Genomic DNA, 24644 nt, shown 5'->3' on the forward strand with positions numbered 1-24644 from the left:
CATTCGGACACAGAAACAGAGTGACAGAGTTGTTTAGGTTGGAAATGATCTCTGGGGGTCATCGAGTCCAACCTGCGACCCAACACCACCGTGTCAGCCAGAGCAGGGCACTCAGTGCCGCGCCCAGTCTTAACACTTCAGGGACGGTGACCCCATCGCCTCCCTGTGCAGCCCGTTCCAATGTCTAATCATCCTTTCTGTGAAGAAATTCTCCCTATTGTCCAACGTAAACCTCCCGTGGCACTCCTTGAGACTGTGTCCTCTTGCGTTTCCTGGGAGAAGGGACCGACACCCCCAGGTAATTGCAGGGAGCAATAAATAGTTTAGAGACTGAAAAGTTCTGGCGCTGTAGGGATGTCCCAGGCGTGAGGGGATCAAAGGGCCCCTGGAACAGGGCAGTTCTGTTACCACTAATGTGTTTTTGTTTATTTGGATTCCTGGAATGATTCCACAGAAATAATAACATCACTTGAATAAACACAAGACTTCAAGGGAAAAAACCATGGTAATTAATTTGCAAATGTCTAGTTCCTATTTTAGTTCTTCATTGGAGCTTGGTGCTGGCTGGGTGACCTTTGGCAGAAGCCATGTAAACGGAGAGAACGTTTTCAGCGCTTAAAACCCCCCAGTAAAATGAGAGGATTCCCATAGTGAGTGTAAATATTTTAACAGTGGGAAAGCAGAGAAACAGGGCTTTGGGGAAGGGACTTCTCAGACCAGACCTTATCACTCGGAGCAGGGCTTGTGTCCAATTTACTGTGTAGCATATAGGAATGGTAAGATGGCCAGGATGATGGAAGGCTGTTATGAAACACAGCTTGGTATACAACTACTGCTCAGTTGTTTGCTGTATCTTGGCAGTTTAAACTGCTAAAAGTGCTTTGGTTTCTTTGTTATTATCTTTTTTAAAAAATTACTGTTACCTCTTCCAATAATTTGCTTTCATATTATTTTATTTAATAAGTAATTTCAAGAACAGTTTTGCTTTCATACTGAAAGGAGAAATTATTCCCACGTGGCACTGTGTGTACCTACAGAACTGCTCTTCTGTCTTCACTGATATGATGTATTTTGTACAGGACAGCCCTCAAACCACTGCAGCTCACCATGTGCATGCACACCTGCTTTGCTAAATCCACACTGGAGGGAGATTTTGCCTTTCCCCACCTTCATCCTTTGGATTCAGGTTTATGAGATGTCTAATATCAGACTTTTAATTTAAAAGGAATTTGCATGTGGTTTTTTGAAGGGAACAGAATATCCGAGAATTATTTTGTACAGTTTTTCAGTGATGAAACCAAGATTAAGTTCTCTGTCCTAAAGCAAACTTGTAGCAGGAGCTACGTAAACAAAACTACTTTTGCGTGTAGCAAAAAACTTTAAAAGTAAGCAACAGACACTAATGTTTACAAATGAGAGAAAACAAAGGATCAGCAAAACAAGCAAATTTCTGTCTGGCATGAGGAAAAGTTCTCTTAGCACAGCTGCTCCAGATGCCCCTTGTGGGCACTTCTACCCACAGAGCTGCAAGAGGCTCATGGAGAGCGACTGAAAATGGGGTTTGGTCTGCCCTGAACCTGAGTGTGGTGGCAGTTTCATTACAGCCTGAGTGACACTGGTTTCAAATGGGTGTATCTTAGTCTTTATCATCCCAACAGCTGCGATTAATCTCTGTATGAGGTGTGTCAGGACTCCAGTGGCTCTGATTCACGTCTCATTCAAATGTAGAGTAAATTAGGAGTGGCTGCTGGGAGACACAAAAGATTCCATGTGAATAATTTCTTCTAGCTGAGGGAAGACAGGCAGGTATTTGAGGAAACCTAGATATTTTAAGAGCATTGTGAACAATGTTTTGACGTGGTTATATGAAGTAAGTTTAACAGTGCAATATGTGTTGGTTGTTATCACTGTGATGATTGCACTCCTCCTGACAGCACGTGGAGAAAAGCAGTGAAAAGTCAGCACTGGCTCTGCAGCTCTGTCTGGATTATTGACCCATGGCATGGGAACCCTCTCTTGTACTCACTGCTGTGCCCTGCTGCCTCACAGAAAGGGGGTGTTTTCTCAAAACTGCCTTATCTGAGGGCCTTGAGCTTGATTTAGACACTCGCTTACTATCTTTAAAAATCTGGGCCTAAATCCAGTATTTTGAGCAAGTTTCAACATGTACATTTTTCAAAAAAATCCAGCATCCTGGGAGCCCTTTGAGTGCATAAATGCTACAGAATTAGCCCTGAGAAGGAAAATAAATATATATATATGTCTATAAAGTGCTGGTGGCCAGACACTTAGAGGAAGAAATTTCAGTGTGGTGGTGGGACAGGTGGAGATCAGGCCAGAACTCCCCTAACCTGACTTGGCTGCCCAGTGTCTGTCTCCTGCTGGATGTGCAGCAGTGACATGTGGCAGTTTGGGTCATGTCACTGTTCAGTTTAGCAAAATTTGAATGATTGCAGTGAGCTGGTAGAGGTGGAGTTCAGTAGAGGTCAAGCTGACTCACTACACTGAAAAAGAATGTTTGTGGCACAAAAGCAAGTTCGGGTTTGTATGGACTGGGCACAGAAATGCTTGTGGAAGTAGGAGGCTTTAGCTTTCAGGTAATGGCCCTGTACTGAGTTTTGAGAGAGGGAGGTTCCACTACGATTCAGAATCAAAGGCCACTTTCCAAAGACTCGTTTTTCACCTTCCTTTTTCTTTTTTTTTTTTTTTTTTTCCCAGCCGAAGTGGTGGATAGCAGAGAGCAGGGCACGGATAACACCGTGAGCCGCCGATGGGATGGGATGATCCCAAGCGCTCGGAGCAATGCCGGCCCGGCCCGCCTGGTGGCAAACTGCTTTCACTGGAATCGCTTCTCCGTTCAGCAGGTCTGGGAACAACAAATGCGCTCTCTGGGATTGGAGACTGTAATCTTATGCCTCTGCGTTTCCAAGTTTTCAGGCTCATCCCTCTCGAATAGAAACGTTCCCTCCATCAGATACTGTCTTAACAAACGCTGAGATAGACAGAAGTGCTGCAGAGATAGCGCCTGTGTCTCAAACTTCACAGAGTTTCTGCGGGCAAAAGTTTCCTTCATCTTCTCCCTGTAGTCCTGGAACGGCAGAAATCAATATTCTGACATCTGTAAATCCTTTGTTCCCCTTTTCACCAGGGCTTTATCAGCTTTGGGAGGGAGGGAGGGCGGAAAGAGGGCGTTGAGAGAGCCATTGTCCCTTCTCTCGGGAATGATCTGGAACTACTATGCAAATCTCTATTTGAAGACCCTGGGAACTGGGGGAGGGCTTTAGCTGCGATCTCAGTGGGAGGGGAGCTCTGCATCCCTGCTCACGCACTCCCGCCTAGTGCAAGGAGCGGGGAAGAGTCTTTTGAACGGGCAGAAGAGACATTTTGTGCTTTGTGCGCTCCTGTGAGGCTTTGCACTCCTTATGTCTCCTGCTTTGTGCCTTTTTTTTTCTACCTGATTTTTCTAAATGTTTGCATAAGAATTGGGGAGGGGAGAGACCCGAGTGCTGCGATTATCAGGGATGAAGTCAGAAGGGTGCAGGGTGCAGCACCTCTCCTGCCCCTCTCTCACCCCCTGGAGTCTCCCACCAAGTAGTGGAGCAGCTCCAGTGGTTCTACCACATGTACATCCCAACTGCTGGTGTTAGCACAGGGCACGGGCACAGTTTCAGTAAAGCAAATGATTCAGCTGCTCAGAAGGAGTGGAGTGGAAGTTTGGAGTTCTCAAATTATCACGTTGTAGCCAGGTCTTAAAAAACTGCCTCTTACAGGGGCAAAGACCCACAGAGCAGAACCTGCTTTGTGAAGCCCTGTGGTCTGTCCCGGTTGGCTCCGTTTCACCTGTTTTTTATTAGGGCAGGGTCACACTAACTGCCAGCTTCCTGGAAGTTGTGTAGGGTCCTCCTTAGGCCTCATGGAAGGGGAGATATCCTGTGCAGCCACATGGATGAAGAGGACAGTGGGGGAGGGACAGTAGAGATCCATATCTAGGCATTTTTGTGTTTATAACCACTGATGTAAAGGCAGTCACAGTCCTTTTGATTTTCAGACCTTCATTTTTCATGGTGTCAGTCTCAGTGTTTATCTTTCAAACTGTGAGGGGGTTTGTGTTCCAGAAAACTAAAAATTACTTTTGAACAATGACAGCCCTGGAAAATGCAACACTTTTCTCTCTCTCCTGGGCAGCTGAGAAGATGCAGCCATTTAAAAATCTCACCTTCTGTCAAAACCATAGGAACACATGCCCTGAGACCTGATTCCCTGTTACCTCCCATGTTATAGCCAAAGCAGTGCAAACCACTGGTGTTTGTTCTGCAAGTACTTTACTGCTTTGTGGAGGGAAAGTGCATCACAACTGTGCTCTCACTGGCTCTTTTTTTTTCCATGTACAACTCCAGAGTGACTCAGCTGACTTGGGTGAACCCCTGGAACTGTGCTAGCTGGAAACCAGCCTAGACATGCCCTCTGGCTCCTGTAAGTGCTCCCAATACCTGTGCACACTCCTGCATCCCTGCAGATACTTTTCTGAGGACACTTGTTTGCAGGGGGGCTGATGTCTGAATGCACATTCTTCTCACCCACGCCTCACATGCAAACACACATCCTCGAGTGCACACAGCCATGCCCTTTCTCTCATACACATTTGTGCACATACACAGATCTTTTTGAAAGCTCCTGTTTTCAGAAAGGTTTTATTTATAGGTCCTGCCTGGTTGTGAATGTGAAAGGGAGAGAGTCCCTCAGAGAGTTCCTTTCATGTGTAAATCAGCCTAGGCTGAGAGCATTGGGGTCACTGAGAGGAGGATTTCACTCTTAATTACTCAGAGAGAAAGCAGGCAGGGGACTTTCTCAAACTAATAGGGTTGTTCTCTGCTGGGGAAAGCAGCTTGAGACGCCCAAACTTCTCTTGCATCAGACTTCAGGCTCTGATTCACAGGCCTCTTCTGCCAGTAGCAAGAGCTGGTGTCTGTGTGGCACTTGGAACAAACAGTTCAGCTTCCAAAACAGCTTACTTATTAAAGATGGTTATGTTCACGCTGATAATTGGGTATTCTTTGGAGACCAGCAGAAGAACTGACCTAGCTTCCTTTGGTTTTATGCCACTTTTATTGAAAAGGATATTAGTTAGTGATACTTATATCTGTGACTCCACCTGAGGACCTCAGTACTCTTCCAGACCTGAAGGCTCCCACCTCTCTGCCAAGCTGAAAAATGTTGTTGTCTAGAGATTAGTCCAGTGAGTAGGACTCTGAACTTGGACTTAAAACCAGCACTGAATTCCCAGTTCAGCCACTGAACACCTTTGTGTCCTTAGCAGTGGAACAGGGTAATCTTCTCTTTAGAATGGGGCTCTTAAGAGCAGAAGTCTTTGGGTTGTGATACTCTTGGTAATAAGGCTGCAAGAGCCAGGGTAGAGGTGGGTGATGAGCATGTCTGGAGAGATGTGTCTTTTTCCTGGGATGCAATGCAAGCAGGGGGACTCCCCTGCTGAAGTAGCATTATCACCTTTCATCCCTGGACACAACACTGAGTCTGGAAATCTACTGCAGAGATGAGAATGGCCAGTCACCAGCCAAAAGGTTGTCTACAGGGGCTGCAGGACCTTCTTGAACACCTGCACAGTGACAGGAGGTGTAGCTGTCAGTGGTTTCAGCAAAGAGATCTGTGTTGTCAAGTGCACACTCACACAGGCAAGTGTGTTTTCTGACTTCAGCTGGCAAAGCTAAACTTACACCCTCTCATCTTTACCTCCTTTTCATTCAGCCTCTGCTTTTCTGTACAGGAAATAAATGTGTTGAGGGCTGAACGTTCCCAACCCATGCAGCAGCAGCCTCCTGGGAGCCCTGATTTGGGATTCTTGGAGCTGTGTTAGTTGGGCTTGCCTGGGAAGGCAGAGGGTTTAGTCCAGGAGCACCTGTTTGAGGATGCCCAGCAGTGGTGGGAGCCATGGGCAGATGAGGCCAGCAGTCTGAAGTGTCTGCAGAGGTCAGAGGGAAGCGAATGGGTCATTTCTCTTGCAAATGAAGAGCTGCAGCCTGGAGCAGCCTTAGCAGAGCCCAGCATGTGGGTCCAGGCTGTTCCTTTTATGAGCTGATGGAAATGGGGCCCAAAAGGACTTCCCTGATGGAGTTCTATCACAGCCTTTGTTATCTTTCCCTCCTGCAGCATGCACTGGCCATAGAATATGGATTGGGGGTTATCCTGGCTACCAGCACAGTCAAGAGGATGAAGGCTTTAATGGCTGCCTAGAAAACCTTAGGCTGTAGAGTATCCTTATTGCCATTCTAGGAGGAAAATCTTGGTTTAAGATGTAGAACACATGTATATTTCTGCTTTAGTGCTCCCTTTTACCCAACCTACACTAAAATGAGTAAATCCAAGGGCTGCTTTAAAATAATGCACATAACTGAGTAAGGGATTGAAAAGCCTGGATTCTGTTCTTCCTTCTGGTGGTAAACTGTCAGTTACTTTGACAAAACCCTGTGGATGCCTGTGCCTCACTTTTTCTGCCAAACACTGGAGAAAGATAGTGTGTTCTTTTTTCTAAAACATTTTGAGGATTTTGGGTGCAGGATGCTTTATATATACAAAATGTTGCTGTTAGCACATCTATCAGTGAAATCTCTTTTAGTCTGCTTTTATGCAATGATGTTACTTTCTCTGAATTGTTGATTTAGAATTAATTTTAATGTTGTGTAAACAATGTCAGTTCTCTCTTAACCACTTGCTCTTTTGCTTCTTTGCAGACCACCGGGGAACTCCCTTAGCTGTGACATTATAATGGGAGGTGGAGACACCTCGAGGAGAGGGTCGAGACAGACAACAGCAATTACAGTCAATAACATCTCTGACTTGCCTCAGTTACAGGTTTGTGTGATCTGTGCATGCCATCTTTCCTATGTACAGGTATCTACAGTGAGGCAGGACAGGAAAATAACTGTTCCCCTTGTAGGAACTTTGGGAGAAGCTTCGTTTTATTATTATTGTCTTTTCACAGCCTCAGATAGAGTTGGGCAGGATGAGGGGTTTAAGGAAAGGCAGCTAAGGTTGTAATAAATGTACTCAGGGTTTCCCCTCACTGCTGTGATGTCACAGCCATGACAAGCATCTAGAAGTTAGAACAGTCCTGGGACTGCCAGAGCTTACACTAAAGGGAAAATTAACTTATGTTTAGATTTTACTTTTCAACCTCTGCTGTGTGTGCAGGATTGTTTTTTATGGCTTTCATCTCTATTTTCCTTTAGAAACCTCAGGAGAACTGTCCACCCTTCAAATCTGTTTTGATGTGTTTTAAATGCATGACATGGAGCACAGCCACTCTCAGCAGATTGCAGAAAGAGGCCATCAAACCATAACACATCTTCGGAGGGGTGAGCTTGTTCTTTATTTCCTAGAAGCATCAGCCAGGTTTACACCACTTTGTGTAGGAAGAGCTGCAGGAGAAGATGAATGTTCCTGAGGGCTCAGAGGCAGTTTCATGTTTGGGGTAAGGCTGAGGTTAGCCATGGAGCCCGGGTCCAGGCAGTAATTTGACAGCAGACATGGGCACACAGTAATGCAGGCTCTGAAAATCGCAGCAGCCTGCTGAGTTATTGTGAGCTGGAGGAGCTTTTCTGTTTGTGGGCACATGGGTCTGCCTGCCTCACATTGTGCAGACATAACTGAGACATAAAGGAGGCTGGCAAATTGCAGAACACTGATGGAAGGGGGGGCAGGGGGCTGAGGAAGAAAAGTTAAGAGTTCGAAGACAAAAGGCTCAAGCCTAGTTGTGAATTCCTAGCAGGTAGTTGGTCTTTAAATGAAAGCATTTGTCAAGTAACTCACTGATTTAATGTGGGAATTGGATAGATATCTGCAAAGTTTTTTGCACCTTGTCTGCAGTGTGATTACAGGAGATATAACAGAGAAAGAAGTTTTACTTTCTCCCAAGGTATGTATTTGTTCATGTACCTAAAATATATAGGGCAGGCAGTATAGATGACATCATAAAAAGTGAGGCACACATGATACATATAGTGTTTCCACAGATTGTGGCTGACTGTAAATAAGGCCTGTAACTTGCTTTCCTTCTGGTAGTGCCCCATCATACCATGAGCACCATTGTTGGATTACCCAGGGCCTTGCCTTGGCCACACTGTGGCTGTTGGTCTGTATCCCCTGGCCCACAGAGCCTCCTGTTTTACCTGGGCAATGCACCTGGCATTTCCATTACGAGCAACTCCTTTCTTTCACCTGTGTTATCTCCTGTCACTGCACTGGGACCCCAGTGTCATGACAGAGTGCCTTGGCTGTGCTCAGCAGTGGCTGTGCTCAGGCTGCACGTCTGTGCTGTGCCCATCACCAAACTGCTGGGACAGATGCATTCCACAGAGCCCAGCCAGCAGCTCTGTCTGGCCAGTGTGTAACCCCTTTTTGTGCCTGTTGGGACATGTAACAGGTTGGTATGCAGTCCCCCTCTAGCTGATGCACAGCCTTTTAGCATTTTTAGTTTGGTTTTGTCTATTTGTTTTGTTTTTTAAACTTTCAAAAGGCTCTTCTTGAGCCTTGAACCATTCCTATGCTGGAGCCCTGTGAGTTAATTACTAAGGACTCACAAGTTGTTGATAGATGCGTGCAGAAAGTAGCTACATGGTTGGTCATTCCAGTAAATCATTGGGCTCTTCATGAATTTAATTCTGGTCTTTTCCTTAAAAGCCCTCTCCCAAACTGGACACAAGACAATGGACACCAGCAGGCACAGCTCCCAGTGACTAGGATATTGTCACATATCCAAAAGCCTGGTGGGAGGAGCAGACATTAGGTCTGAATTCATCCTGGCAGGGAGATTTGGCTGAGAGAGAAGGAAAAGAAGGTCAGAGGCAGCTCCAAGGAAACGGCTTTGGTTTAAAATGTTTCATTAGAGTTTTCACACTGGAAACATAAAGTACAGGAATACAATTGCTTGGCAGAGAAGCCACATTTAGTAGCAGTCCTGTATACATTCACTGCTCTGTATGGAAGGAGACACAATATATCCCTGACCACCTCAGCAAAATTACAGGTTGCATTTTGGAAAGGTGACTTTTTTCCAAAATAGCTTACGTAATCTGGAGAATTTTTTTAATCAATATTGATAAAAGATGTTCTTTTTTCAGCAGACCATTGCTCTCTACTTTATCCACTCAGCCTTTCCAGGGCAGACTGGCTTTATCTAAGCAGTGTATCAATGTCAGTCCAGCTGGGAACACTATTGGGATGCTCACCTCCTGTTTTTTCCCTTCCCCTGTCTGTCTGTCTTTGATTTCTCCTGTTGTAATTCAATAGGATAATCAGGGATACCCTTTTCCAAAGGGTTAGTCTTTCCCTGTTGATTCAACAAGCTCCCTTTTTGAAGACAGTTGTTACCTGCCACTTGGGCTTTGTTGCCTCAGGATGTTTCACCTCCCCATGCAGGCACACTTACCTGTGAGACCTGCCAGTGCAGGGCTATGGCAGATGTCACCAGGGAGGAGGTAGGAAATGGGTGTCAGTGTGTCTCATCTGTTTTCTTCTTTTGGGACATAGCTTGGCCAAAGAACTGAGCAGTTGAAATGTCACAGTTGAACAGTATGTGGTGTGGATGGATTATTTTTTAAGGGAAGCCAGGATTAGTGTACATTTGGGGTTTTTCTGGTTTAAAATACGGGTGAAAAATTTGGAGGGGCTTTGTCATTACATCCCAATGGCAGTTTTAAGTTTACTCTGGCTTGGAAAGGAGGGTTTCCCAACAGACTGGCAAAACAAAAGCACACATATAGTGCCCTGCAAAGGTCATTCCTGACCAGACCCTGAAACAGCTGAAGTACAGATTGCCATTATTTCACACTTTCAACCTGTGTGGCATATTTGTACCCAGGTTCTTTTGTCAGCACTTCCAATAATTTTTACATTCTCCACTGGCTGTGCTGGGCAGTGTGTTGACAGGGCCCTGGGTGCACCAGCTGACTTCACAACCCCTTTTCCCCATCCTACAGGTTTGGCTGCCTGTGCTCAAGGTCTGTCATGATATGGTGGAGTGTAATCTGGGATCAGAGGTGTGTGCCAAAGAGCTGGGAGAAGCCTTCTGAGGCCTCTGAGCCATGGCACAGAGCTGCCCTTGTCCTCAGTCCTCGTCTGGGGTAGGCTGCAGGGGTATCTGTGCCTGCCTGTGGACCTTGCTGATCCTGACTTGACTTCCTGGCTTGGCCTCAGACCTGAGCTCACTGAGCTCTTGGCTAAATGTGGTCACTCTCACCAGAGTTCTCTGCTGTTCTTGCTTGATCACTGTGCCCCTGTGCCCGTTTACACCGAGGTCCTGTCCCTGCTGTCCTCGCTGCCAGCCCTGCTCCCCTTTGCTCCTGGGGCTCCCCAGGCTCCTCCACAGCTGCTGCTCTGCCCAGCTCCTGGCACGGACCGCAGCACCGCCGTCTGTCTGAGAGGGCATGAGCAGAGATATGAGAGGCATTACTGCTATGACCATAAGGAAGAAGTGGCATTAGCTTTGCTTCCCGAAAAGCCAAACCGAAATCCGGGTCTGTCGGCACGAGCCCGGCCTCCGGGAGAGCAGCCGGCAGGAGGAGCTCGCCAGACACGTCATGGATCATTCCCAGACAGTTCCAGCCGCATGTTTCAAGGGCATCGCTTTGGATCTGCCTTCTTGGGACTTCCTTGCAGAAACTTCTTGGCATTGCAACCGAGCAGCCTCAGTGATTTATTTTAATTTTTTTTTTAGACTTCTCAGGTTGTTTCTCCCACTGCAATGCCTTTGTCTTCATTTCAGAAACTTAAGGTATTCGTGAAGATGTTTGGGATGCCTTTTGGTCCCTGGTAGTGGCCAATTGTTTTATCTTCCAAGAAAACTAGTGTTAGATTTTATGGACAGCATCCAAACCACAGAGTAAAGAATTCCAAAACAATGTTTGTCTTTGCATAGGAAGATATCTTCCTGGAGTCCCCGTGACCTCTGAGGGGACCTGCAAGCAAAGAGCTCTGAAATGTATCAGCACCACTCTGAATATGGGCCTGACAAAGTTATTCAAACAGCTCTGCCTCTCTGTATGCAGTTCATCTTTGTCTTCTGTGAGAAGCAGATACAGAGGACAGTAGTCACTCTTTTGCACAGCACAATGTTTTCATTAAATAGGTGCAAAGTGTCACCCTGCTTCTTCAGGCCAGTCCTGCAGCCCTAAACTTCGCAGGCTCCATGGCCATACCTTTGCACCACCTTTAAAAAATAATGAAGATTAATTTTTTTAATTGATGAATTCTTTACTTTTGTAAGTCTGGCCCTCATTTAGTTACTAAATGGGAACTAGGTGCCTTCTGGTCCTGAATGTGGCTGTAATAATTATTTTGATTCTTACTGTGCCAGAAACTATTCTAATGCATATCAGCGTAAATTAAGTCAATAGAGATTCTTCAAATTTATCCTGGTGTTCAAGAGAATGGAATTCATGCACTTCAATTTACAGCTTATTAAGTGATCAGAATTAATGAACTTGCAACGACCTTTTCTGTTCTTGTTTACACGTTTTCTTCCTATTCACTCCTAATGTACATGATTTAGAAGAAGGAGAGTTGAAAAGGCAGCGTGTGGGTCAGATGTGTCCCATGGAGCACAGCATTGTGCTTCAGGCTTTAATCATATCTGCAAAGCTGTGAGGTAGGAATGGCACCTCTGTTGATCCACAGAAACCCAGCTTGATTTTCAGAACCCTCTCTGCATTCTGAAGGCTAGAAAAATATTTGTACTGAGGAGCAGGGAAGTTGTGTAATAGATGCAGAACAGTTCCTCCTCCTTTTTTCTTTCAGTGAAGTACTATATTTCAGTCTGGAGATTGGGAATCATGCAAACCATCAGATCCATCTTTTCTTTTATTCAGGGATCTAGAAGTCACTTGGGATGTCACCAAGAAAACCTCACATAAACCCTGTTTTTCCCAAGATCAATTGGAGGTTATCCCACTGTGGTTCATTCAGCTCAAGATTGGAATGATGAATGTTTCCCTTTGGTTTTCATAATGTCTTAGGCTAAACTTGTGAGGCTGTGTGCTCATCTGGACATCATTTCTGTCTCACTTCATGGAACAGGACAACTTCTAAATGCTCCATCTGATCAGCTGCAAAAATTTCGGACACTTCCTATTATTCATGTGAGAGAGAACACCACTAGTTTGTGAAAATACTAGGAAATCAAAAACGGAAAATTGGGAAGCAGAAACCGCTGCATTTGTAGATGAAGCAACTGAGTGATAGCTCTTGCATACCAATACCTTTATCTCATCTCTGTCTATCATTCTAGAAAAGTTATCATGTGAGCACACTCAAAGATCTGTCACCAGATAAATACAGGGCTTGTATGCAACCTTTGCAGAACTGGAGGAGAATGGAGATCCAAAGTTAGAAGGAAAAAGGATGAAGAACACACAGAAACCTCGACGTGAGGGAGCTGAGGTCACCCTGCTAGAACAGTATTGTAAGTGTGCACAGGAACACTGATAGTGATATTTAGAGAACCCGTTTATTCAGGGAATGGAGGTAGATGGGGCATTAAAATTCTATTGTAGGAGAGAATAAGGGATTCCTGAAGAGGAAAATGGTGGGATCACAGCAACACATACACAACCTGCCCGGGGGCACACACATCCCCCAGGCATTGGAAGGGGAGCTGAGAGGCCTGGAAAGGTGACATATGAGGCATTTGTGCAGGGGGGAGGAAGTGAGATTTATGGAATAAATCCCTGCACGAGAGAGAAAAATCTGCAAAGGAACGGCTGTAGATGGTGAATTGCCCACATGAAATAAGAAGTAGAGGATGGGCAGCCACCTCACTCTGAGCAGCTCTGATGGCTGCTAAGAGCAAGGAGGGGCCATGGCAGCAGATTGGAAAGGTGGTTTCAAGCCATGTGGGCTGATTCTGGCCATATATTCTGGTTAGTAAGTCGAGCAGGCGACTGGAGCCCAGGGCTGGACAGAGCTCCAAGCAGAGGCACACAAGTCCTCACCCTGAACATGCTGCTCCTCCCTGTGCTAGTGCAGAGGGGAGGCATCTCAGGGACTACCAGGCACTCCCTGTGGGTGAAGGTACCATGCAGAGGCGGGTAGTCCCTGGAAGTTGATGTATCCCTAGTTCTTTTAATCTCTTTTTGCTTATGTACCTGCATACCAATGTTGAAAGATGAGAGAGACCCTCAAAGGCAGGCGTAGTGAAGTGACACAATTGCCACTGAGGATTTGTTAAAACGGGGGAGGAGAGCCCATGGTTGCATTTAAGGAAGGTACAGCACTCTCAATTCACAGGATTCAGCTTTAACTACAACTGACTTAGAAGTCCAATTGAAAAACAAACACAGCTTAATACAAGGTTCAAGTGCTGCTCTATTTTCTGAATTTGTTAGCTTTTTTCTTCTTCCTTTCTTAGTCCTGGGTGTTCAAGACCACAAGGCAATAACTTAACAGCACTGCTAATATTTCCACGTTCTGTTTCTTTAAAAAGTTCATGAAAGTTGTCACAATATCCCAGTAAAGCTCTTTCTGCTGTGCTATCTAATCCAAAGTAGTTTGTATCAGATTTATGTTCTGGCAGCTCTGTGATAAACTTGGACTCTACCACATTGCAAACACAAAAGATTACTTAAAGTTGTTGTTATTGAATTTGAAGGACTCTTCTGTTTCCTGGATCCACACCCTCGTATCAGGGTTGTGGTCCTCAATGGCTCTGTACCTCATACGTTTATGAATTTAGGCATACTAGAATGAAGGCATTTCCACTAGTGACAGTTTAATTTTTTAGTAGATTCAACCTGTTCTTTGTGTTAAAATTGTGCCTTTTAAAAAACACAGCAGAAGATACGAAGCATTGGAGAATTCAGTGAGGTCTGGTATTTTGACCAAAGGGTCCTTGATGTGTAAAAGTTAGGTTTCTCCTCTCTCATGTAAGTCTCCTTAAGCCTGTTGTCTCAGTTCATAAGGCTTTCCTGAAACCCTGGATCAACCTCGTGAAGTTCCTAGACAAAGACAGTTATGTAGAAAATTATCAGACTCTCGATTCCCCTGGTGTGAGGCCTTGCAAACTTGAGCCTGAAAACATAAAAGACTTGAAACTATGATGTCAGTCACACCCTCAACACAAAGATTATAGGTGTAACCAGAGGAGGAATTCATTGCAAAATCTCTCTGATCTGAAGTCAAGCAGAGCTCTGGAAACAGCTGCCAAATACTCAAGGCCAGAGACTTCTCATCCCGGGGCCGGTTCATCACCTGTGTTATCTGGGGCTCTAAAGCCTGTTCTATCCCCAGTTTATGGAAAGAGAAAAGGTAACTGACATCCACTGCAAAAGTTGGAATATTTTATTTCTGTGTTGTATTTGGTTTTTTTGTTAAAATGAATCTACATGTGGCGGAAGGAATAGTATTTTTTCTTACTATGACTCCAGAAGGAAAAAAACCTGTTTACTGTCTCCACACTTCCAAGTGAGAAGTTCACCTTATAACATCAAGTGTGCCTTGGAGTTGCAACTAACAGTGACTACCATCACTAACAGTACAATGGTCTGTACTGTCTAACTGCCCCTGGAGCGAAAAATCAGTTTAATCATTTATAATTCATCTTTAAATTACATGTCTTGGAAAGGTTAGATAGTCCTGGTGTGGGACCATGCAGCCTCATCCCTGTATTGTTTCTGTACTCATGACCATCACTATTTTGCATGTTCATTATCTAATTCTGCTGACGTTTGTAAAACATTCATGGAACTTGGGGGTTTTCTTCTAGTGTTATATCCCAAACACATGACTCTCTAGCTCAGTGGGACTCTGGTGGGGGGTCACTCTGCACTGCCCTGAGACCTGCTGGAAGTCCAGGTGTGCACAGGCAGCAGTGAACAGGGCAGGGACAGGCACAGGACACGGTGAACTTCTCAGCTGACTTTTGGTTTCCAGCCCCACACTCTGTACTGTTGTGTTCTGCTGTGAGAATCCTTCAATTCTTCTTCCCTTTGGGTCTTTAATGCTAGCAGATGGAAATCCATCTCAACTTTCAAAAACTCTGAATAATTTATTAAGAACAAAATTGTTGGGTCTGAGAGCTGATTCCTTCTCTCTTTCTTTCTTTCTCCTTTTCTCTCTGCAAACTGCCTTTCAGAGGCAAAGTTTCTAATTACAAGTCAGGGAGGCAGGTTTAATCACACAGCAGAGCCCTTGATGCAGTATTAGAGAGTGTTATTTATACACCTGAATTAATAGGGATGCAGCATTTCAGCTGAGAAGAATAAGGTGGTTTTCAATTTCACTCTTTTTATGTGAAACAAACCACATCAGATTCACTGGGCTTTTTGACCTAAATTATTGGGATTCTGAGTAACTAGCAAGTAGCTGCTAAAGCAAAAAAAAAAGAAAAAAGGAAGAATAGACAGAGAACTGCTCACACAGCAGAGGAACAACAGAAGCAGGATATACTGGAAAAAGGTGGGAGGGGATGGAAAGAGAATAGAGAGAGGAAGCCATTGGGAAAACTGAACAGGGTAGAAATACACACATACAGCTGTCTATCCCAAGGAAGACTTTTGGAGGGTGGTAGCATCCACAGAAACTGAAGGGCAGTGTCAGTCTGTTGGCACACACTCAGATACCTCAAAATACTGCCATACTTTTAAGGCCAAGAATAGGAGGGATGGAGATGAAACAGGAAGCACATGAGGGGTCCCTTGTACTGGGTGCTGCAGGGAGTGGGATCCCTGCACTGTCAGCCCTTAGAGGCACCATCAACTTCTGCTGGAGGTATCTGTTCTGTAGCACTGAAAAGAAGAGGGGAATCTGGGCAGGATTGCTCCTGCAGTGCTGTGAGCTCCAATGTGACTCTTTTACAGCATCAGAGATGAATTTTCTCTGCTAGATTGGATGTGAAACTCACATTCACTGTGCACTTTCATCTGGTTTTGTCTCTGTCTCTAGCTTGTGTGGTTTGGCTTAATGTTTGGTTTCTGCTTGGCTGCTTGGAAAGTCTGTGAAAATTTCTAGGGGCTTTCTGGACTTCTTTTTAGGGTGAAGGGTGGGAGACCTGTGCCTCTGCATCTGATTCTCTAAGCTGTGGAATACACTGAGTTGACTGAGATCCTGATCTCAGAGTCGTTGTTTAGGCTCTGTGATAGGTTTGTGTCTCCCACTAGGCAGGTGTGTTGGGCCACATGATGGGAAAGTGTCCCCAACACCAGGCCTTTCCTTCTACCACCAGTTCTCCTGATGGTGGTTCATGGATGAGGCACTTTGTCCCTCAGTTGCCCTGCAAAGCTGTGAAGCTCACCATGACCTGCCAAACCAACACATCTGCCATCTAAAAATCCTGAAGTGACAGGGAGGGTTACTGTGCTTCAAAATAGCTAAAATGCAGGTTCTGTGTGTATGGAGCAAAGAACAGCAGCAAGGATACCAGATCTTATGCTCAATATGTGAGACTTGGCATGGCCTTGAGCTCCTAGAAGCTGCATTTTGTAGTTGAGTGGTAGATTTCTAGAAACCATACCCAGCAGTCTGTAAGCTTAGCTTAGAGACAGATGAATGCAACACAGTCAGTACCTGTGTGATGTATTACTTGAGGGAAAAAGGTTATCTACTTTTGTAAATTTACATTCAATCCCAAGATAATTTTTTGTTTAGTATACTTAGACTATGAACCTTGTTCTCATGTATGTCTGCAAATCATTACCATGGTGCTGGAGCAGTGTGTGCAGGGAATAGGAACTGATTCACCAGGTCCAGGGTGTCACAGTGCCCTGGCCATTGGATCTGTCAGCAGTGTGTCAGGATCCAAAACTGGGCTGCAAGCTGGAAAGAAAGTCCATTGCAGACAAGGGGTCAGAAGCCTGAGAGAGCAAGCAGAAGAAAAGTCTTCAGCAGAGAAAGATGGAAACGCTGCTCTCCTGGACACAGTGGGAGCAGGCAGCTATGCTTCCCAGGCCTTGCATTGCCAACAGGAGGTTTTCTACCAGGCTGCCAGGGAGGAGGATGCGAGGTCTGTGTGTGCTCTGCCTGTGACATCCCTGTTATTACTGTCACATGCAGGTGGCTGACACCCGCCGTGACAGAGGCAGCTGAGGGCTTCGTGTTGTGCTGTTCCAGACAACTTGTCGGGTGTGTGATAGTCAGGCTGCCCTTCCTGTGGGAGGAGATTTAGAGAGCACTCTTGGTTTTTGGTATATATGTGGGTTTTCTCCTCTGAAAATAGCTGTCTGTTGAAGTGGGAGTATTGCAGAGATGGGAGAGGATTAGCAGTGATGACACGGATGGTCATATTTCAGGGCAAACACCTGTAAATCAGTCTAAGCCTCTAAGTAGCAACCTATTAAACTGAGTTCACCTCAGCAGCACTAACACTGTGTCTGCTCAGGAAGGCTAAGAGCCCTTGGAGTATGGCTGCTGCTACAAGGTTAGCCTGTTGCCATCTTTGTACCACTGCAAATGCAGTAGATATGGATGTTTACAGCAGACAAGACAAAAACATTTCAAAGAGGTGATGACATCTTTTTAATACATCTGCATTTCTACTTCTCTCTGCTGCAAACTCATGTTTAATAAACTTTGCATAACAAAGTGTTTGGAACACATTTCCTATAGATATATGGCCTAGCCACAAAGTATTAATGATTGTTAAGTTACTCTGTGAACAAACACTCTGTACCTGTGACCTGGCTGTGAAAACGTTACCGGGTCACAGAGCTCAATCCAGTTCTCTCAGCAACTTCCAGAGTGATTTCTGACATTACAGTATTTTGTGCCTGGGTTCCACTGTTCCATTATCCTGGAAAATAACATCAACATCACCAAGGCTATGAAGACATATGAGATCTTTGGCTAGTTTGTGTGGGCAATTGAGATTGCATAAGGAAAGCATCCTTGTATTTTCTGATATTTAAATCTAACATTTTCTTTATTACAGGGATCAGTAGTAGATACTTCAGAGAATGTATCTGATATAAAAAGATGTACAATAAAGAATCACTTGGTTTCTCACCTGTAAGGGAATTTTTCTTGAAGAAAAAAGCCTGGCTCACCTGATCATGGCAATTGAGTCAAATTAGGGACTTCTTTTATTTTCTCAGATGTTCTCATGATCCTGCAGACATTGCAGGTGATCTCTTTGCTTCAGGCTGGCTGCTGCCTCTGACCAATCTGCCAGGTAAACACAGATGAGTGTCCAGAACAGTGTGTTGTGAACATTGAAGAGCTCTTGGGTTTTTCTGTTGCTTTGTGTCTTCATAAATAGCAAGTTGTATGTTAAAGACTGAGAAATAAGCCTAAGTAGATCCAGGGAGTCATTAGAGTTATAGATAAACAATACAGATCTCTTGGCACATCTTCACACTGGTTGCTGTCACTGCCTCGTGAGCCTGGGGATTCCAGTGATGCTGATGTTGAGTTTTCAAGAAGGAACTGGGAATAAAGAAATGGGACAGATTTTACAGGGGAAGTGCATTTCTACAATTTCCATACGAGCTCAGTAAAAAAACTGCTGCAGATCTTCGAGGTTCTTAAAAGCCATCACTTCTTCAGGTCAGTGGCATACACCATTCTCCTGAGAAAATTAAAAATTTGCATTCAAAACAATTTGCGTCCAAATAAATCACGGTTAATGTCATCATCCCTCATTTACAGATTCAGAAAGTAAGATTTCAGCAAGGATTTACACAAGAGAGAGAAAAATAGGAGTCAAATCTTGTATAAGGATGTTTCTGTAAACACGTATCCTGTGTTTTCACTAATAAGTGTTCAGAGATCCTTCTGGCTTTGGAGTTTGGGAATTACTGGGAACAACTGGTGTGCCTCTGAGCTGCTGCGTTCATCCCTTCAGGATTGTGCTGTTAGCTCACTTTCCTTGCTGAAACACTTTACCCTAGTTTCCTTCCAGAAACAAGAAGTGTTAATTTCTTAAGAAACTTTTGTTAATTGTAATGTAAGCAGTTTTGAGGGAGGGGGAAATCAGTTGTATTAGAAAGAGGATCCAGTTCTGCACATACAGAGCGATGGGGATTTGACTGTGGCAAAATCCTGTTCCCAAATTTTCTTGAGAGTTTTTGGGAAAGACTGCACCTCTGTGGGAAGGATGGTTGGCCTGGGCGAGTTGCTGGCATACAGCTGTTGGTAAAAATGCACTCTGTGCCACTGCCTGGGTAAAACACATTTCATTCTCTGGTAGGCATAAGGAGGTGCCAGTGTCATTGAAAATTTGTACTCTGAATAGTTGCTGTAAATTTCATCTGGGCAATATCCCCAATTGTGTTAGATATAATTACATTCAAAGTTCTTTTTAATCATTTATTTGGAACATGTCCCAAGATTCAGCAGTTTTGGATTGGGACAGAAATTGAATTATTTATTATCAATTAGAGGTTGTCAGAGCCTTTGACACCACGTCGAGCTGGCATTGTTTGGTATCTGTATTAATGATCGTATAGATAAAAGCATGAAATTATTGGTTAGAAAGCTTTTATTCCGGGCTGAGAAGGCTAGTTTGCATACTTGGCTGGATGCTTCCCTACACTCACTGTCATTATGGCTCTGTTTAATCAAGTCAGCGTTGCCTGTGGAATCACTTGCCTGTAAATTGATGAATTGAGTGTAAGAATAATTCCTCCTAGATGGAACCCAGTTGTGACTTCCCTTGCCATCCCAGCCCAGCGCATTTAGACTCTTCTGCTTTGGCTGTGGTCTGCTACAGACCCTGGAACAATCTTTGTCACATCTGTTCTTTTCTTAGGAGAGCAATTTATTGATGGATATTGGTGCTATGGAAATGCTGGATGCTGGACCTTTGTTCCCCCAGGTGAGGGATGGAGCTGATAAACTCACAGGTGTTCCTGAGCTCTTCACAGCTCTCTTCTGCATCCTTCTCTCATCAGTGTCAGTCTTAACAATAATTTTTCTTATTGTGTTTTGACACTCTGCAAGAAACCTCAGCTCAAGAGGAAGAGCATGTAACAGAAGAGCAAAGGGAGCATGGAGAAGATGCCACGAAGATGCCACTTGTCTCCTTGAGTGGCTGAGGAGAAAGGATGCTCATGTGACATTATCTCACCCCCATGTCTTCTGGATTTGGTTGTTGCCAGGGTTAGTATGGCCTTACAGGGAAAAAGAGAGGGGGGGGAACCCTTCTGAGGACATACTTGCACACTTTTTGTGGAAAATCCATATTTTTTTCTGCCTGCACTCTGAGCTGCTGGAAGCTGTGTGCATTAACCCTGTACAGAGACTGATCCAGCATGTTACAAGATGTGATTTGAACAAGGTTATAAGAAGTTACACACTATATCTGGGGAGGGAGCAGGAACTTCTCATAGGATATCTAATAATTAATGTTATAACTCCCTCACCAGTTCTACTCTACATTAGAGTCAGTTTTTCTCATATCAGTCTTATGTGGATTCCAGTTTTTGAAATTTATGTAAATTTCTCATTGGGATCACTGATCTGTTGGGGGTTTTCTTCTGTTTTTTTTTTCCCTGCTTCACCCACACTTATCAGAAGCAGGGCTGTCCCACTGTCACAAGGAAATTATCACATACACCACTTTTCTAATTATTTCATTACAGCAAAGGAAACTGGGAATAAAGAAAGAGTGAAGTTCTCATTTTACTTGTAAATGTTGAGCTTTCAAAACCTTTTCCATTCCAGAATGCATTTAATTTTAAATCAAACTTTCTTACAAAAGAAACTCTGAGAACATTGTTTTTTTTGATCAGAGATCTGATTTCAGTGTCTTTAAAGTGAAAAAAGTTATTTTATATAGCTTCATCTAACTTCTTAAATAATTGTATATACTTTTTTCTATTTTGAAAAGCTTTTCTCAATAATGCCAAGTACACTGAAAATACCAAAACAGGTCTTTTGGATATTATTGAAATACCAAATTTATTTTGTTGAACAGAAAAATCATCATGTTTTTTCAAAACAGTTGGGCTTCAAAACAGACATATTTTTTTCCTTTAGCATTCCTCCACACACAAACGCTCATTATCTAGGCAAGTATTTTAATACTATGTAACTCTCATTCTTTTCAAATTGGTGACTGTGTGGTAAGAGGTACCTCTTCCAATGAGCTCACTTGGAAAAGCTGTAGCTGCATGTATCCAGCCTCTCAGGCTCAGTACTGACTTCCACAAAGGAAAGTATGCAACTGGAATTCCTGGAACAGACCTCTCTTGAAGTATGTGCTTTGTATCAAAGATGCTATTTCTCAAGGAAAAAAAAGCAAAAGCAAAACCACAACAAAACCAAAACTCAGAACAAAACCATAGCCAACCAAAGCCCAGCCCATAACAACAGATCAACAAAAATAAAGCCACTTGTGTTATAAATCAGCTTTTGTCTTGACTTGCAGAAGGTGCAACGGCCCCTTCATCTGCTCAAATCCTTCCACTTAGGAAAAAAAAAAGAAAGTGGAAATGGAGAATGTGGCCTGTTGAGCTCAGTGTCTGCACCTCAGACCCTGCAAGCAACTTCTCTTCCCCAGTCTGGGAGTGATGTTTCTGATTCCCAGCCTCCCTCTGCAGAAGCTGACAAGCAGCAGCAGCTCTCATCCGAGGCAGACTTGGGAAATGACTAATTAAGCAGTGATTGCAGGATTGCTTCCTGCCCTGGGTATGGGACCACAAGGGTGAAGCTTCATAAAGCTGCAGTGACCGCAGGAAGTGGTGCTGTGCATACTCCCACAATGGGGGCATTATGGAGACATGCCCCGGAGGCTGCCGGAGACCTCCTGAATGGATCCTGATACCATCGGGGAATGGAGTACCTGCTAGTTCAAAGAGAGCCTGAATGCAGGTTTTAATCCTTTCTGACAATTGTTGAGAGGAAATGGCCTTTCCTCTGACCTTATCGTTGTAAACAACAACTAGTCATCAGGTTTGTCCTGCTGAGGGAATAGTCAAGGTCTGTGCAAGGATTTTACTTCAGAATTTTTTTTTTCTCCTCTGATTACAATGGTTTAATTCTCTAGACATGAAATGCATTCTCACCCCTTAATATACTGGCTTCACGTACATTCTTTCTTAATTATTGAGTCCATGCAGCTCGGCCTGGTTCAAATTAGCTCCTCAGAGCTGTTGGCAGACACAGTGGCCAGTTTCAGTACTCAGCCCTGTGGTTGTTTTTGTGAAGGGCTGTTGTGGGATGCCTTTTGGATACTCCAGTATCACCAGAACTGGTGAGACAAGGCGTGAGACAAGCTGACAAACTCTTCTAGCATGACAGAAAATCACCAAGAGCTATTCTGACATGGCCAAGAGGCAGGATGGGGAATTGCTGCTGGGCACCATTAGCGTGGCAGTTTTAGTATGATAGAAGGATGCAAACACTTCTGGAATTGCAGAGGTGGGTGGATTTATCTCTGTGGATTCATATGGCTTTTAATGCTAAGACAACACAGATGACAGAGGAAATGAGAGGGTAGCTTTTGCTGCTCCTGGAGTTCGAGCTGACTTTCTGTAGCGAGCAGGACAGAGTGACTTTGCAGCAGAGGGCTGACCTGCTGCACTGACACAGTTCTGGGGTAATGAAATCCACTTTCCCCAGATGTGTGCAGGACTCTGCCTCTGGCAGGCCCCCAGTATTGAGATGCACATCACATTGGCCACCTGTAAGCATCCCCTTCCCAGGTACTGCTCATCAGGTGCTAAGTGGTGTAAGGGAGATCAGCCGTCACAGCCTTTCTGAGAGGGTGAGCTATTCTGAGAGAGCAGAGCTATTAGGAGGGCACTTCTGTGCCTGGTCATAGACCTTGGCAGGCTATATAGGAGGTTAGTGATGGCTTTGTACAAATGGCTTTTTAATTCCAGTGGTGGTTATGGGTAGCACTCACATGTCTCCTCTTTGGTCCCCCACACTAAGTCAGACAGCAAGCCAGAAGAGATTTCTCCCTTGCACTGCACAGCCTGGCTGATCACTGCAAAATGAGGGATGGGCTGCACAAGTCAGCCTGCCTGAGCTCTCTGCAACAAACAGCTTTTCACTGGAGCAAAGGAACATTCCTTCCCTAGGTAAAGACAATGAATTGTAATTTTTTCTTGTTATCCTGGTTGACCCAGCTTAACACCTTCTCTGTTGTAAGGATTCTTACTATGTGCTTAACAACAGAACTGTGGTGTATTTTCAGCAGGCTGAAGGTCACTATGTATAGGTCCATATTTCTAGTGAAAAACCTGTAAAGGTTTTTCTGTAAGTGGGAGCAGGTTAAAAGCCACTTTCCTTGGGTTTGGAGGAATGTCTGAGCAGGCTGTGGCAGGCCAAGGGGAGAACGCTGGGTTTTTAAAGAAAGGATGTCTGGTTTTCACAACTATGTACCTGTGGTAACCTTGGGCTGTGTTTTGTGTAACATATCCATGAGGAAGGGGAAAAACCTAAACACTGGTGGGAGCAACTTCTGAACACCACATACATCCTCTGCCAAGTGGATGGTCAAGGTCAGGGTCTCAAGTGGCAAAGTAAACAGAGTTGGATCTGCCCTGTGCTTTGTCTCTGGCACCCACATGTGCTGTGGCCAAGAACAGACTGTACCCAAAGGGATGGGTTTCTCTGATTTTCATCAGGGCTGTAGGGCTGTGGGCGGAAGAGGGCATTATAACAAACATTTGCAGTCTGTCCTGTAACCACGTGAAGTTGTTTTGCTTGCGCCATACCAAAATGTGTTGGGATCACTCTGCTTCCAGTTTTGTTCAGAAAACAACTGTACAAGGCTGTGGTGCCTGTGTGCCAGTGGGATTGACGTGAGTAAGTGGGAGTGATCTCAAGGAGCTCTGATGTGATATGCCTGAAGGACTTTCCTTTCCTGGGGGCTGACCCCTGTGGCAGGGTTGTGTAATTAGGCTGCTGGGAGATCTGGTCATGGGTATGGTGTGTGCCCTGTAACCTGCAGGACACCGGCAGGTTGTGGGGGCAGTGCCACCATCCCAGTTACCTTTTGTGTGCTTTCTGCATCACCTGTGCACTCTGCATCGGGGTCACATTGTCACAAGACTGAAAGGGAGGCTGTTAGAGGAAGTATTCCCCTTTCAGTTGGGATTAACCCAGTATTTCGGGGGAAAAAAAAGCTCTCTTTCCGCCCCACCTCTTCTCCCCTTGTTTATGTGTTTGCAGGTGGCAGCTCTTTGCCTTGTTGTGGTATTACCTGTGCTAAGGAGAATCATAAAAAGCTCAAGCAGTTATTGATTCAGTAGTGAGAGCCGTTTCAACAGTGATAAAATGCCGCCTCTCCCTCAGTTATGAAATACCTATCACATTTTCTCTGTCCACCCTGAGGTTCCCTGTAAGACTTTTTGAATTATTTCCTCCACTTTATAGAGCTGTAACAAAGGATGAGTGGCTGGATCGCTGTGCCAGCTTTACCTGAGTAAAAGGGGCCACAGACAGGCTGAAAGGGCACCTGTCAGCAGGCTACTAATTGCATGTGTCCATCAGCAGGTTGTCCTTCTACCAAAGAATGTTATCTTGGGATGAATCCATAGGCAGCACAGAAGGATCTTGTTGAGAGAGGCAGGGCAGGGAGCTGTAGAGTGCTGGTACTTACCTGGATGGTGTCTTCACAGCAGGTGCAAGAGTGAAAGGGCAGCACCAGCTATGTGAGAACTGCTCTGCCTTGCAGTGATTGTGTTAGGAAGGAA

General features: G+C 44.6%; 1 long non-coding RNA gene across 1 annotated transcript in view; it reads left to right on the forward strand.

Moving 5' to 3' along the window:
- Positions 1-2725: 2725 nt before the first annotated feature.
- The window catches only part of LOC108641260, a 40757-nt gene continuing 18838 nt past the window's right edge, over positions 2726-24644 (forward strand). The window contains exons 1-4 of the long non-coding RNA XR_001921879.2: positions 2726-2864; positions 4398-4473; positions 6747-6867; positions 7245-7370. This is a non-coding gene — a long non-coding RNA (uncharacterized LOC108641260). The remainder of the gene's footprint in view (positions 2865-4397; positions 4474-6746; positions 6868-7244; positions 7371-24644) is intronic.

This window comes from Manacus vitellinus, unplaced genomic scaffold (assembly GCF_001715985.3).
Source record: "Manacus vitellinus isolate BGI_N305 unplaced genomic scaffold, ASM171598v3 scaffold_58_pilon, whole genome shotgun sequence".
NCBI classification, from domain to species: domain Eukaryota; kingdom Metazoa; phylum Chordata; class Aves; order Passeriformes; family Pipridae; genus Manacus; species Manacus vitellinus.